Below are 16,052 nucleotides of genomic sequence, written 5' to 3'. Positions count from 1 at the left end.
TTTTACTATCAATATCTCAAAAATATCAATGAAAATGTGCCATGCAGTGAGATTTTTTCGTCTTTTGGTTTTATTGGCATTTTCTCCCCTTGCTACAAGTTCTTTTGCTATTTCGTTTAGTGTTTCAGAATTTTTTATCTTATTTTAAGAGCTTGGTATCTGTTTTCGATGTTCTTCTGATGAAGCATCTGTGTCACTATCGGTAACACAGGTGTAACTTCACCTTTGCTGTGGATTTATTAGGTTTTGATCTACGATACGAAATAAATTTTCTTCTATAGAGCTTTGGAAATTATGAGGCTTCAGTAAGTTCAGATGTTCCCCCAATAATTGCCAAATAGCTTGAAATGATCTGAACTAAATATGAGTAGGTTGTCTACGATTGTCAGCCATTCATCGGTAATCTGGCAATTTTTTTTAACTTTAGAAGAATTTACATAAAAATGAATATACTCATGAAGAAGTAGGCTTACCATAATTTGTTTTGAAGCACTGTTTGTGATAGTATTTGTGATATGATTTGTACTGTAATAACTTTATTTTATGTATGCTATAGGTACTTCCTGTGTTGTCCAGCGTGCATATAGTCTACCTAGAAAATAAAAGTTGTATCCCGGATTAAATTAAGGGGGTCCGGAACACAAAAATCGTCAAATTTTGCTTTTTTTTTCATTGAAAAAAACTTTTTTTTTCTGCTCAAAAGGACGTTTGAATCACGTTTCTATCTTAATTAGAACGAAAGATGTAATAATTTTTGTTACATGCATTTAACTAATATACTTAACTTTAAAACTTAAATGCGTTTTTCTCCATGATGCAATTTTTCCCGATTTTTTGCATTCAAACTCTTGTAAGTCAAGAACTGATAAAGCTAAAGTAATGAAATTTGGAGCATATCTTTTTCAAACAGTTTTCTTTAATATTTATTCGGCAAATTTGAAAAAATAGTTTTCTGCAAGAAGTATAATTTTTTTGAAAAATATCTTAGAATTTTTCAAAATTTTTTTTCAAATATTTTCTATTTTTTATTGAATTAATATTCTTTAAAATACAGAATAAAAATTAAAGCTCAGATATTTGTGCATAATTTTTTTTTAAAAGTTTGAAAATTGACCAAGAATATTTTGAGTTTTAGCGATTTAAAGCAACCCCATTAAAACCATTTTTTAGATAACTTAAATTTAAATAAAATTTAAAAAAAAACTAATATTTTTGTCATGATTTTGCTTGTTAATTAGATGGTGAATCGTTGCAAAAAATTTCAAAACTCTAAACTGTTTAATAAAATTTGTTTTCAAAATGTGTCCCGGACCCTCTTAAAGCACCAAAAATAGTGTACAATGTCCCATCAAGGTGCAGAAAAGAACAATTTCATGATTAAAAATTTAAATTTAGTCCTATTTGGATTTCTCCAAAAATGCAGCCATTGTTACTAATTGGCGTAAGTATTCCGTTTCATACGGGCAGTTTTCGCCCTCCATCGAAAGGAGAGTAACCTCAATGTGAATTCCCAAACATGAAAAGATTTCTGTGGCGAATTTGGGAAAGCTCTGACGTAAACTCGGATCTAGGGTTTAAAATTCCCTAATCCCGATCCTGAACCCCGCGGGATCCCGCGTGATATTTAGCGGGATTAATCTCACGGGATTGAGAGCCAAATCCGGCGGGAATTTTAATCCCGCAATCTTTTTCCCATGTAAACGTTTTCAACTTTGTCGCTCATAAAATGACTATGTTTACAAGCATCATCTGAAGTTTGAAGAACTTTCCTCTTATATCTGCAAGAAGAGCAAGAGAAACTTTGTGTCTCATATGATGAACGGTGGATTTACCATTTAAGAACATAATAAAAATTTAATTTATTTTTCTGAGATTGAATTGGTATTCTCATTCGGGAGGATTTAGTTTTTATACGTTCAGCAATTGAGAAAATGAATATAATTTAAAAACATTTTCGAAACCATCACTAAAATTTAAATTCCAGAAAATTACGCTTTAGAAAAAATGGAGACATTATAAAACCCGCTGGTGTAGCCTCAATGAAATATTGGAAAACTTTTGTAAGCTTAAGGAATGCACTCAAAACCTTTAACGTAAATTGGATAATATTTTCCTACAAAGAAGAAAGCAATGTAAAACTTGCCATTATTTATATATATTCGGCACGACTCTAAAAGAGGCGACAGAACTTTGAATGAAACATAGGATGACTCGCATGACAGTGCAGTAAGTTAAGCTGCTCAAATTTTTGAATGTTTCTTTAAAGTGAGAGGTAAGCGAAATTATCCAAAATCTTTTACTGAGCCTAGGACTTGGTGAAACCAAGTAGCACTCACCCCTAGCAGTAATGAACCAAATTCACTGATTCAATGACCAACGTTTACGAAACAACAATGATATTCTTAATGTAAGATAAACTAGACACAGAAAAACATACATAGACATCGTTTTTATCCGACATTTTCTTGGGGAAAAAAACAAGCGTAAGAGCAGAAAAATCTATTTCAGAAGATGATGAAGATAGGGATCTTTTATAAAAGTGGAGCCACAGTGGAGTCAGAGAACGTTTTCTCGTCAAGCGCATTATTTTTTGAGCAAAAATACTTTCTCATCCTGGACTAGCGATATTTTGTTAAGGTGCATTGAACCTATTTAGGGCACACTTTTGCGTACCAAACAATAATTATTAATTAAAATTTGATTTTGTAGTGCTCTTCAATTGGTGTATGGAATTCAAAAAAACTAATTATTCAATTAACAAAAGCAGTCTTCCTAAACAGCACAACTTTTTCTATTTTTAGAAGAATAAAGACAATCCGGCGGATCCCGGGATCCCACGAGACTAGCTCCTTACAATCCCGAAATCCCGCGGGATTGAAATCGGCGCGGGATTGGGAACCCTACTCGTGACTAGTGTAAGAAATATACACACAAGCATACAGCCTTTTTTATATGTGTAGAAACCGAATTTCAGTCATGGCTGAAAGCACACTTACACTTTCAACCGCACACTCTTGTTTTCAAAATTCCAAATTACAATCACAAAAAAAAATGGGACTGTAAAACTGCACTAGAGTTAAAACTTACTGCCGTTACAAAATATGAAGGTAATAAGGATTAGAAGTTATTTTCCAAAATTAGCATCAAGATACCTCACGTTCCCTTACATGCTCAATTAGGTAATAAATACAACTTACAAGTAACCCTACAGAAGTGTAAATCAAAGATTGGAATAAAACTTTGCACATCGATAGAACACTTAAAAATATTGAACACGTATTTCTTTTTATCGGCAACAAACACTTTTAACGAGGTGAAATTTACCCCTAAATATTGAATAGTTGGGATATAGAGGGAGCAATATATTCTTTTGTTTTAAATTTTAATTACAAAAATTCAAATAGCGATTAAAAATTTGAAAAAAACTAAACAAACTAAAGTTGACATGTTTCAGGATTTTTTTGGAAAGTACTACTTATGAGGGTAAACCATCCCTCGCAATCAGGGGCATGCACAAGAATTTCGGGGCCGTTACAAATGACTTTTACGGGTCCCTCTCCGTATTATTTACCCCTACGTGCCTACATATATTTCACCTCTCGTTTTAAAAGTCAAGTACCCCCTTCAGGCTCGGGCCCGGACCAACAGGTGTCTCTTTTGCCCCTCCCCCATGCACGCCCCTGCTCGCAATCTTACCTCATCTCGGGGCTAGTAGCCTATGAGCAATTTCATGTGAGATAAATCACCTTCATCACCACACCATTTCCGATTTCAGTAAAATTTGGTATGAAGTTCAAATATGACGATAAGTAATCTTGATAATTTTAAGATTTCTCTTTTGAAAATAATTCAAAATATAGACCTGTAAAAAAACTTAAAATGTGCGAAAAAAAATGGAAAGTGTTCTTACAAATTACTATAACTTCTCTCTTAATTTTGGTAAAATGAAAATTCAAAACCTATTGTAAAGTTAAAATAGAGATTAGTATTGATAGATTGCATGACTTTCTTGCGATAGATTTAAGCTTCAAGGTCTTTCACCATGACGGGATAAAATTGTAATTACCAGTATTAATAGTATTTTCAGAAAAATCCTGAAACTCGTCAACTTTAGTTTGTTTAGTTTTTTTCAAATTTTCAATCATTGTATGAATTTTTGTAGTTAAAATTTAAAACGAAAGAATATATTGTACCATCTAATATCATAATTATCCAATGTCAATGTCTGGGGATAAATTTCACCCCGTTGAAAATGTCTGTTGCTGATTTAAAATGAAAAAAATTAGTGTTTAATATTTTTAAGTGTTCTATTGATGTGATCGTTGATTCACATTTGGGTAGGGTTACTTGTTAGAGCAATCAATACACACAAGGGGGAAGCAAAAATAAAAATTTAAAAGATTAATTTTCTGTCGGTGACAATTTTAGAGGGGGAAAGAATGCTCTTTTTTTTTTTTTTTTTTTTTTTGTATGTTTGTTTTTTAATTCTTTCATTGCCCTTTTCATTTAATTTCATTGTATTTAATTTTGCAATGATGACACCAATAACATATATTGATACTATTCGAAAATAATTACGTCGCCCCTTTGTTCTTTTTTAGTTTTGTGTTTAAATAAATAAGAAATTCCCTTAAAGAACCTTCTTGACCGGGTGGGTTATAAAAGCCGGGACTCGTGGTGGGTGTAGTATGCTAATCTAATAAAATAGAATTACATCACCATCGAAAAAACCCTGTACAGTACTGAAAAAACTGGACTATAGAGGAAGTTCTGCAGCGTGCCAAAAAAAAAAGCCTAAAAAAGAGTCGAATTTTGATAACTTTCACGAAATTTTACGTTTGATGCGCGATTTAAAAACTTAATAAGAGTGTAACTAATTTTAAAGATACATGAAAAACGTCTTTTGAAGAAAGCACTTGAATGGAATTAGAACAAAAAATTAAAACAATTATATTTTAATGAAACGTTTTGAAACTTGACTTTTTTTCATCCTTTTTTCAAATTTTGACCCTCGTGTGCGATCTAAGGACATAAATGTTAAATTTTTTAATTATTATTTTTCCTACATTTAGGATGCTAAGACTTTTTTTTTTTTTTTTTTGCTGTTTTAAGTAACTTATAGAAAATATTCATTTTTTTTTTTTTTTTTTTTTTTTTTTTTTTTTTTTTTTTTTTTTGAAAGTTTCCACTGTATACTGCCCTCAAGAAAAGTAACTTTGAAGAAAAACAGTGTTAGCCGAAAAAAAAAATAGAAGACAGAAAACAGAAAATATGTTTGCGTTCTCAATCTCCCTCGTATACGCCTGATTTATCACCGTATGACTATTTTCTGTTCCCGGAACTAAAAGTTGCAGAGGAAGAAGCTTTTTGCAACAATGTTGTAGCCATTCAATCAGCAAAGTACATGCTCTAATGACCATAACCAAAACCTGTTTTAAAAAGTCTATGAATAATGGTTAAAAGTGGTATTGAGTTAAAAATAGATCACCATTCTGATCCAAAATTTGGAAGAAACAAAAACTTGAACGAAAGAAAAAATAATTTTGAATAAAAATAAGTTGTCGAAAATAAAACTCTTACTAGACTCACTTCGCAAAACTAGTTTTCATGTATCCTGTAATGAACTATAGGGACATATTTGTGTATCCCCCCCCCCTCTCCTCTTAATACAGGGTGTTTATAAAGTCTGCTCTGATAAATAAAATTTAGTTTAAAAAAAAAAACTGTTTAACTTTTTCACGTAATTCTTTTTTTGCCCTTGTCCTCATCATATCACGTCTCTCTGTTGATAATAATTACCGTCGCCCCATTGTTCTTTTTTAGTTTTGTGTTTAAATGAATAAAAATTCCCTTAAAGAACCTTCTTGACCAGATGGGTTAAAAAGTCCGGGACTCGTGGTGGGTGTAGTATGTTAATCTAATAAAATAGAATTACATCAGCAAAAGGCGTGTAGGTGACACTGAAATTGAAAATGAAAAATGTCTTCCATGAAAGAACAGTCTCACGGGCGACGAGAGGAGGGGTTTGAGTGTAAAATCCTAAAATTATTACTCGATTTTAGCACATTATGTCCAACACTATTTTCGCAGTTTATATCCATGTAAGGACTGTTATGACCAAAACCTCAGTCCTTAGAAAGTAACTTCTTGCTGCGCTATTGTCTGGCGCGAAGTTGAAGATCGTCTAAATCAAGGTTCCAAACCGGTGGTTTGCGAGCCCCTGAGGGTTCACAAGAGGTACAAAAGGGATTCGCGAGGATAACATTGTAATGGCGGAATTTTAACAAGCTTGTTTGAGACGGAGTCTTAGGTTAAGCGGTTTTTGTTCATTATTTATTCATTTTTCTGTCGCATTCGATACTCTTTGCATGAAATTTTTAGAATTTTTGTTGAAACATTTTACATTAAAAAATTAAGCGTGTCATTACAAAGCGCGGGTTTTTTTACTTTCATTGAGAATGATAGAATAGAAGCCATGCCATAAAAGTTCCACTTTTGAATACAATGTATTCAGATGAAAAAAAATGAATACTTTGGTTTTCCAAGTAGCTTTTAATAGAAAATTCACTTAAATTTGATTGAAACATTACATGGAGCAGATTTGACCGTCTAAAACATTTTTAGTGAATATTCTTTGTGCACTTCAATTACAGAGTGCTGAAAGCACGTAGAAATGCGATTGCGCAGCTGGTTGTTACTGCGATCTTTGTACTGCATAATAAAAACGAATTATGTTTTAATATCAATTTTTTTTAAATTTATTTAAGTGAATTTTCTTTGCCACTTTGTAACAAGCTGTATATTACGGAAAAATAAATTTTGTAAGATATTAAGTAAGTTTTTATTATTTTAATCAGAGTTGGTAGGTGCTAAAAAAAAATATCGAATTCAAAAAAGTCGTAGTTGATTTTTTTCTTTCAGTTACCGGGTTTCGTTGGTCAGTTCAAATGTTTTCAAAAATAAATTTGCGATTTATTTCCAAACAGATTTTAATTTTTTCGTCAACACTGAGATTTTGATGCATAAGAAACATAAGAAAAAAAAACTTAGTTTTTACTACCTTCTAATTCGTTGATTCAAAAGCAATGTTTGAAGTTATGGGCTATATACATATATTCTATGGTCCTCAAGGGATAAGTTGTTTCCAAATAAAGTTGAAATTGTTGAAACAATCAATCACAAAATAATTTTGAGATGAACACTTGTTTTCTCTTTAAGTGGAAATTGCCGTGTAAAACTTTAATCAACTATAGTTTAATGCAAAAAGCATGTTTAGCAAAAGAAAATCCCAGTCACATTGAACTCGTATATGCCTTACTATATCTTCAAAAGACTAATGTATTTGATAACTTTCGCCAATATCCATGTACCGATTCAAAACTTCAATTTGAAGCCGGTGTTTTATATAAAAAAATATTTTTGATCTACAATATAGTTATCTTATTTCTAACTATTTTTTAGATAATTGTGCTGAAAATTCATTGTATTCAAGGAATCTTTATTGGCTTGAAGACAACTTTACAGCTGAAGAATATCTTGAATTGTTGCTCGAAGTTTCCATTCCTTTATTCAGCTCCGAAGATGTTCATAAGAAAAAAAAAATGGTGATACAATTATGTTGTACTCAGCCCCCACACAAACTCCACTAAAAATATTATTCAAAAACCAAAAGCATGACATTGAGAATAAGAAATGACTCGTAATTTTTGCCGCAAAGTGCAAATTATTGTATAAGTTCATCATCAGTGGAGGACATCAAGTGGCGCTTCCAAAATTCCCACAAAACAAAAAGAATTAAGAACGATTTACTGCTCCCCGTAAATATAAATCCAAGTTCCTAAAAATGAAATGGGAATATATTTGACATGGTCTCCGCGTAGACAATGCGAAATTTTCATTTCTTGTTTCGGGAAGTTTTTGATCTTCATATTAGTCCTGGAGTTCTCCGCTAGTGCTTTAGACCCCATTGTTCAAGATTTTACTGTTCGTTTAAACTTATTTCTTTTTTGTGAATGGATTTACACTTAGGCGTAAGATTTCACGTATGAATACAATGTAACGGTGTATTCATGGGGAAGTGAAAACAATGTTTTCTTCGCCGTGTTAGAACCATAACATTGCACTTCAAGCCTTCTACTTACGAAAATGACGGAATCAGTAACTTTTTTTGTTTGAGTTTTAAACAGGGCTGCGGAGTCGGAGGCAAAATGATCGATTCTGGCTCCAAATACGACACCGGAAATTTTAGAACCTACAACTCCGACTAAGACTCAGATTTCTTTACCCAAGAATCAGTCCGACTCCGACTCCACAAGAACTGGAAGAGTTGTGGACTTTGAGGGAAAATGACCAACTGCGACTCCTCTTCCCCAATACCAGTCCGGCTCCGATTCTTCAACACCGACTCCGACTCCCCAGTTCTGAACTTTAAATATTGCCGCAAGGGTTAATAAGGTTTATAGCAAACGTAGAGTGCAATTTTAATTCACTGCTTGATTATCATAACGTGGAAACGTAGTGGAAAGATGCGGCAAAGTGCATCATTTTTGACGTCATAAAGACCACGCCTTGTTTGAAAAATCGGACATTTTAAAAAATTAATTAAAAAAAATACTTTTGGGAATATAAAAGTATTTTCTGGGCCTATGTTTTTTTTTTTTTTTTTTTTGCTCATTCTATCCATTTCAATGACTAAAAGTAGTACTTTTGACTGAAGGAAACCACCCCATTATGAAATAGTTTATTATTTTTAAACTAGAAAACAACCCGTTACGGTATGACGGGAGAAAATTGCCTTTTCATCAGAGAGATTGGCCTTCAAATTTTACGTGTTCCAGTAAATATCTGTACCTCAAAGTCAGACTGACGTAAGTCACTACTTTTCACTACTTTTCAGGTGAGCGCAAAAACATTTGTTTACTTCATAAAAAGATTGGGACTTGAGCTCTTATAAAACTAATCAATAAATACAAAGTTTTTCTTTTCTTTTTTTTTTTTTAACAAAATTACGCTGTTATAGAAAAATGCGGAATCGGAATCTTTTCCTACAGTCTAACCACCGATGAGATGAAACGGCTAACATCCGGTTTACATACGAAAATATCTATTAGTTTTCACTGACACTACCTTTTAAAAATGAAATTACTGAATTTTAAGTGATCCAACAATGAAATAATACCCTCGCATTAATTTTAATCATTTTATGGTTTCGTACCCTCGAGGAGAGAGGTTTTTTCGTCAGGATTGGAAAATAGCGACGGAGATCAGCAGTGGACAGAATTTAAGGATAAACTTGCTAAAACGGTTGGGGACTATGTTCCATTTAGGAGAAAAGGTGTGAGTACCAAAATTTGGCCCATGTGGTTCTCCAGGGAGACTAAAGAAGCTCTTAATTATAAGCAAGCCACTTTTCGTCAGTTTAAAGAAACTGGTCAGAGTGTGGAGAGGCTCCAGTATGGTAAGGCAAGGCGAAAGTTTAAGTATTTGGTACGGATTCAGAAAAGGGAATTGGAGCAAAGGCTGGCAGATGACATTGATGGGAACCCTAAGAGGTTTTTTGCTTACGCTAATTTTGGGAAAGCTCGAAACAGTCAAATTGGGCCTTTGGTTGATGAGTATGGAAATTTAATCCAAAACGATAGGGATATTGCAAATGTTCTAAATAACTTTTTTTCCAGTGTGTTTAACGATAACTGTATCTCAACAGTTGACACTAACAAGACACAAGCTATTATACAGCTTGAGGATTTTGTATTTTCCAGGGAGGAGGTTTTATTTCTTTTGAAAAAGATTAAAGCAACTAAAGCTCCGGGACCAGATAATATTTATCCAAAAATTTTAGTTGAATGTGCAGAGGAATTAGTGGATGTTATTTTGAATATTTTCAATGCTTCTTATAACTCGGGGACGGTGTCAGAGGACTGGAAGCTGGCTAACATAACGCCACTCTTCAAGAAAGGGTCTAAAGGTATTGCTGGGAATTATAGACCTGTAAGTTTGACTTCGGTGATTTGTAAGATTTTCGAAACTTTGATCAAAATTAAGATCATGAAGTTCTTAGAGACTAATAGTCTGTTGACTAGTTTGCAGTATGGTTTCAGGAAAGGTAAATCCTGTACTACTAATTTATTGCATTTCTACGACAAGGTTACCTCAGCTTTAGATAACAAAAAAAAATTTTGAAAAAAAAAATAGAACCGACTTCAAAATTGCTCTAAAAAGTGAAAAATAATTTTATTCTTTAAACACCATCGATAATACTTTTAAACATAATTTTTGAAGTTGGCGCAAAAACGATCGATAAAATCATTCACAGCCATAACTCAACTACAAGTATAAATTTAACCACGTCCAGTTTCTTCACTACCACATGCATTACGCATTGATGACAGCATATTTGAGTAACGATATAAATGTTTCGTTCCTAACTTTGGATGGTTTTTTGACAAAAATATGAACGAAGCATGGTTACAATGGATTTTACTTTTTGTTTTTGCGCCAACTTCAAAAATTATGTTTAAAAGTATTATCGATGGTGTTTAAAGAATAAAATTATTTTTCACTTTTTAGAGCAATTTTGAAGTCGGTTCTATTTTTTTTTTTTCAAAATTTTTTTATTTCATTCTTTTTAGTGTAAATGTAGATATATTTCAGTAAAAGTAAAGAAGTTACCTAGTAAGAAGTGCGGCTCTATATCACTGTATTACTTTAGAAAAGCCTTTATTCAAAATTATCATTACAATTACTATTAATGTTACAGTTATATGGCACCAAACTTGTATAACAATGAGTTTCATATTGTCGCGTAGATGAAGATAGCGAAGACAATGTGAAAGCCAAATGAAGCGAATACTCGTTAGTCTCAACTCGAGATCTTTATTCAGAACCACGAATGAACGTTACATCTCCTTATATACAACTTGAAAAAGTGCTGGAACTTTCCAGATTTGAAAAGATACAGAAAATAATAGAACATTCGAGAAAATTCGGGAAACGGTAGAAACGAAATTTTAGTAAAATTCAATTTGTCCTAGTCGGGATTTGAACCCGGGTTGCTCGTGTGGGAGACGAGAATTCTACCACTGAGCCACCGTTATCCACGGATGAAACGTGCGAACTTCGCTACAATATCATTTTAATCATTTAATAGGGAAATTTACTGTTTTTTGCCCATAACTTTTTTTCTAAAGAACAAATATGGTCAAACAAAGTAATGGGACCTAAGTTGAGCCATCCTCTATCCATTAAAAAAAGAATCATCAAAATCGGTTCACTAGGTGAGACGCTATGAGTGGACAAACAAAAAAAAAACATACATACGGTATGAACTGATAACCGCCTCCTTTTTGAAGTCGGTTAAAAAGTGCTGGAACTTTCCAGATTTGAAAAGATACAGAAAATAATAGAACATTCGAGAAAATTCGGGAAACGGTAGAAACGAAATTTTAGTAAAATTCAATTTGTCCTAGTCGGGATTTGAACCCGGGTTGCTCGTGTGGGAGACGAGACTTCTACCACTGAGCCACCGTTATCCACGGATGAAACGTGCGAACTTCGCTACAATATCATTTTAATCATTTAATAGGGAAATTTACTGTTTTTTGCCCATAACTTTTTTTCTAAAGAACAAATATGGTCAAACAAAGTAATGGGACCTAAGTTGAGCCATCCTCTATCCATTAAAAAAAGAATCATCAAAATCGGTTCACTAGGTGAGACGCTATGAGTGGACAAACAAAAAAAAAACATACATACGGTATGAACTGATAACCGCCTCCTTTTTGAAGTCGGTTAAAAAATGTGTGGATGTTGTTTGTATTGATTTTCAAAAAGCTTTTGACAAGGTACCGCATGTTGCTCTTCTCAGCAAGTTAGCTGACATAGGAATAGGAGGAAAAACTTTACTTTTGGTTAGAAATTGGCTTACTGGTAGGAAGCAAAGAGTAGTTGTGAGAGGAAATCAGTCTAATTGGAGTGATGTTTTAAATGGGGTTCCTCAGGGATCAGTTTTAGGGCCTCTTTTGTTTATTATATTTGTGAATGACATCAATGAAAATATTTCTGGAAGCATGAATTGTTTTGCTGACGATGTAAAAGTTATGGGGATTGTCGAAAATGAAGAACAAGTAAAACAGCTGCAAGAGGATTTAGATCATATTACTAAGTGGGCAGATAAATGGGGTATGGCAGTTAATGTAGGGAAATGTCAAGTGCTACACTTTGGTCATGGAAATAAGCGTATGAGATATCGTTTACAGGGTTCAGTCATAAATCAGGCAGAAAATGTTATGGATCTGGGTATTTTTATAAATCAGGACTTCAAGTTTAGTCAACAGTGCAGTATTGCTAGTAACAAAGCCAACAAAATGCTTGGGTTTATCAATAGATCTATTTCAAACAAATCTAAGAAAGTTCTTCTGCCTTTATATAGGAGTTTAGTAAGACCTCACTTGGAGTATGCTATTCAGTTTTGGTCGCCTTATCTGAAGAAAGATATTTTTGTATTGGAAAGGGTTCAAAGAAGGGTAACTAAATTAGTAAGGGGACTCTCAGAGTTAGATTATGATACCAGACTTAATAGGCTTAACATGTATAGCCTGGAGCAAAGGAGAGTCAGAGGGGACATGATTCAGTTATTTAAATTTATCAAAATGAAAGATGTAAATGGGTTAAATTTTTGCGGGGAAGGCAGGACAAGGGGTCATTGTTTTAAGCTATTTAAATCTCAGGCTAACTTGGAAATCAGGAAAAACTACTACTTTAGCAGGGTCGTGGGCACTTGGAATAGCTTACCGGAAGAGGCGGTAATGAGCAAGGGAGTGGATAGCTTTAAGAGGGCCATTGATCTTCATTGGGGACTAATTAATTGACTAGGACCAGCCTAGCTGGGCCCAGAGCCTGTTGCTGGTCGTCACATTTGTATTTGTATTGTATTTGTATTTGTACTAAGGTGGGTATTGACGGACATAAGTTTTCCATTTTATCGCTAGTTGCATTGTTGGTGACGTCAGAGCAGTACTCGATCAGTGATTTTGGCGATTATATCCGGATGCGCTAAGATTGTCAAATTCCTGCACTGGTAAATAAATGAAGAATACTCAAAACATGTTTTAAATTACAAAATAGGGTATTATTTTTAAATTATTTAATAAAAAGATGCAACAAATTTTCATGTGATGTCTCTCTCTTTTCGTCAATTTTACAACAATAAATTTTCTTTTTTAAAAAAAAGTTCCATTAACGAATGAATAAATAAATGAATAAAACAGTTGAGCTGAGAGTGAAGGGTAGATTAGGTTTAAAACGGAATCCCTTATTTTGTTGAAATTATAAAACTACTAACATTTAAAAAATTACGTACTCACTAAAATTCAGGTATTTTATATATACTTACATATTGAAGGGATTTCTGGCTCTCTTGCCGAGCTTTAGAAAAAAAATTGTTTGGTGTTATCTATAATACCTGTACCCTCCAGAGCCAGAAGGACGTAAGTCACATAATGATAATTTTACAGGAGAGACGAAAAACTTTTTCTGGCCTATGCAAAGGATGGGACACGCGCTCTTTTAACTCTGGTAAAAAATTTAAAAGATTTTTTTTTATAATTACGTTTACATGGCTTGATACAGAATAGGCTTCTAGATGCAATGCACTAATAAACGGAAAATCGCAATTTTTGGACTTACTTGGGTCTGGCTGTGAGATACAGACATTACAATAGTTGTTTCCCCAAACTTCTCAAATGTACTTCGATTTTTTAATACCTCTTACATTTATTAAGTTGCAACATCGAAATCACCTCAAAATGTTTTACTGCCATTGTCAAAAACAACCAAACTTGAGCTACATAGATGTACAGTCAGACCCCGATTTAACGAGCCTCTGTTTAACGAATTTCGCGATTTAGCGAATTTTTCTTCTTCCCCCACCAAAATGAAGACAAAAACCCCTATTTACCTAATAATAAACGTCGAATTAACTAATTATTTTAACAGCCTTTTTTTTTTTTTTTGTTAATTTGAGTTAGGAATTATTGGATTGCTTTGCAAATGCTATATCCATATTGTCCGAAGCAGAAAAAGACTTTTCTTGGAATCAACAATTTTTGACGGGAGAGGGGGCAGCCAACTAATATTGATTCTGATGCAGAAAGCGATAATGAAGCTCTTATTAAAACTGTTACTTTTTCAAATGCTTTACATGGCCTGGAAACTAAAAACATATCTCATGCAGCAGGCTGCATATGACACAGTATTCTCTTCTCTTCATAAAGTCGGAAGAGAACTATTTCAAGTGAAGTATAAAGGAAATTGACAAACATCTGTTACTCTGTAGTTTGAAATTTCAAATTAACTAGTGTGTAACAAGTCGTGGAATGCTGAATAAAATGTGTACAATTTTTAATTATGGATATTTTTGCGCAGTTGCATTTTAGGGGTTTTAGATAAGGTAAGTGCAGTTTTTACTTCTTTTTACACAAAAGGAAGTATTGTATTCGCGAAAAAATTTTCACTCAAAAATCGGCCTTAATTTCCATTTTTCTCACCCCCGAATGAATGTTGAGTTTTTTTTTTTAGACCCGACCACACGTGGATATATGCCTAAGAACCTACAGACACCCGTAACATTCATTTTGACGAACCCCGAATTAGTTACAGCGAATTTTCTCGTGACGTCTGTATGTACGTATGTATGTGTGTATGTATCTCGCATAACTCAGAAACGGTATGTCCTAGAAAGTTGAAATTTGGTACGAAGACTCCTAGTGGGACCTAGTTGTGCACCTTCCCTTTTGGTTGCATTCAGATGTTCCTGAGGAGGTCTTTTGCCCCTTTTTGGGTGGAAATCATTGTTAATTTCGATTTAAACTCAAGAAGTGTTATAATTTGTTAATTTCGATTTAAACTCAAGTGGTGTTATAATTTGTATATAATTAAATTAAATAATTTGTGTATAATTAAGTAATTTGTGTATAATTGTGTATAATTCGCCAACTTGTCGACAAATTTGGCGATAATTTTTTTTTCAATTTTTTTTTTTAATTTTAAATTTAGTTTCAATTTAGCTACTGTTGGTGATATTTAGAGAGTGAACAATAGAATCACATTAAAATTGGTTATAATGGGGAAATGACATTGAATTGGAGTAAAAGGAAGTCATGTGATGCACACATCAGCTCGTTTAAATTTGTTTTCACACCCCGATATTACGAAGAACCCCGATTTTACGCATACAAGTTTCGATCCCAATGAATTCGTAAAATCGGGGTACGTCTGTATCTCACTTTAGAGAATGATGCGAATGGAATATTCATGTCTTTGATAACAGCTTACTACGATCGTCCTTGCAACAAAACCTCAGGACATAAAATACGACCTCTTAAAGGGATTTCTATTCCAAATGGAGTCTGCGTTCTTTTCCTGGTATAACTGATGAAATTCGGAAGTTGGGAGCAATTTCACGACCGAGTTGCTTTTCACCAGAATCCAGGCTTCTTGTGGCCATTTTCTGCTTTCTCGCTCCGGTGGCTCTCAGACAAGGGTTGTACCTTCGGAAGAAACCTTAAGAAACAATAGCTCATTTTAATATTATTTTATTTTATTTGGATACCTTTCTTAAATGAATAGGCAGTAAACGGTCTTTTCAAAGCTTAAGCTATTCGAAAAGAGCTTCATTTCCCGTTATTGGTAATTAGTACAGTTTACACTTGTAAGACACTTTCCACTCTTGTACCATAAACTGATGAAATTAGCTGTTTAAGATGATATAGAAGAGTATAGAGATGGTATAGAAGAGATATAGTCTAATGGGGATGTTTCCGTCAGTCAAAAAGTACTACTTTTAGTCACTGAAATTGATAGAATAAGCAAAAAAAAAAATAATAATAGAGCCAAAAAAAAAGATGTTTTTTAAAACAGTTATTTTTTTTTTAAATGTCCGATTTCGGAAATAAGCCGCAGTCTTTATGACGTCACAAGTGATGTACTTTGGAGTGCTACTCCATTGGTGACCTGAATGTTTACGCATTGTCAAAAAAAAAATGGTTGCCGTT

The sequence above is a fragment of the Uloborus diversus genome, chromosome 4 (assembly GCF_026930045.1).
Source record: "Uloborus diversus isolate 005 chromosome 4, Udiv.v.3.1, whole genome shotgun sequence".
NCBI classification, from domain to species: domain Eukaryota; kingdom Metazoa; phylum Arthropoda; class Arachnida; order Araneae; family Uloboridae; genus Uloborus; species Uloborus diversus.
Note: the sequence above shows the minus strand (reverse complement) of the source record.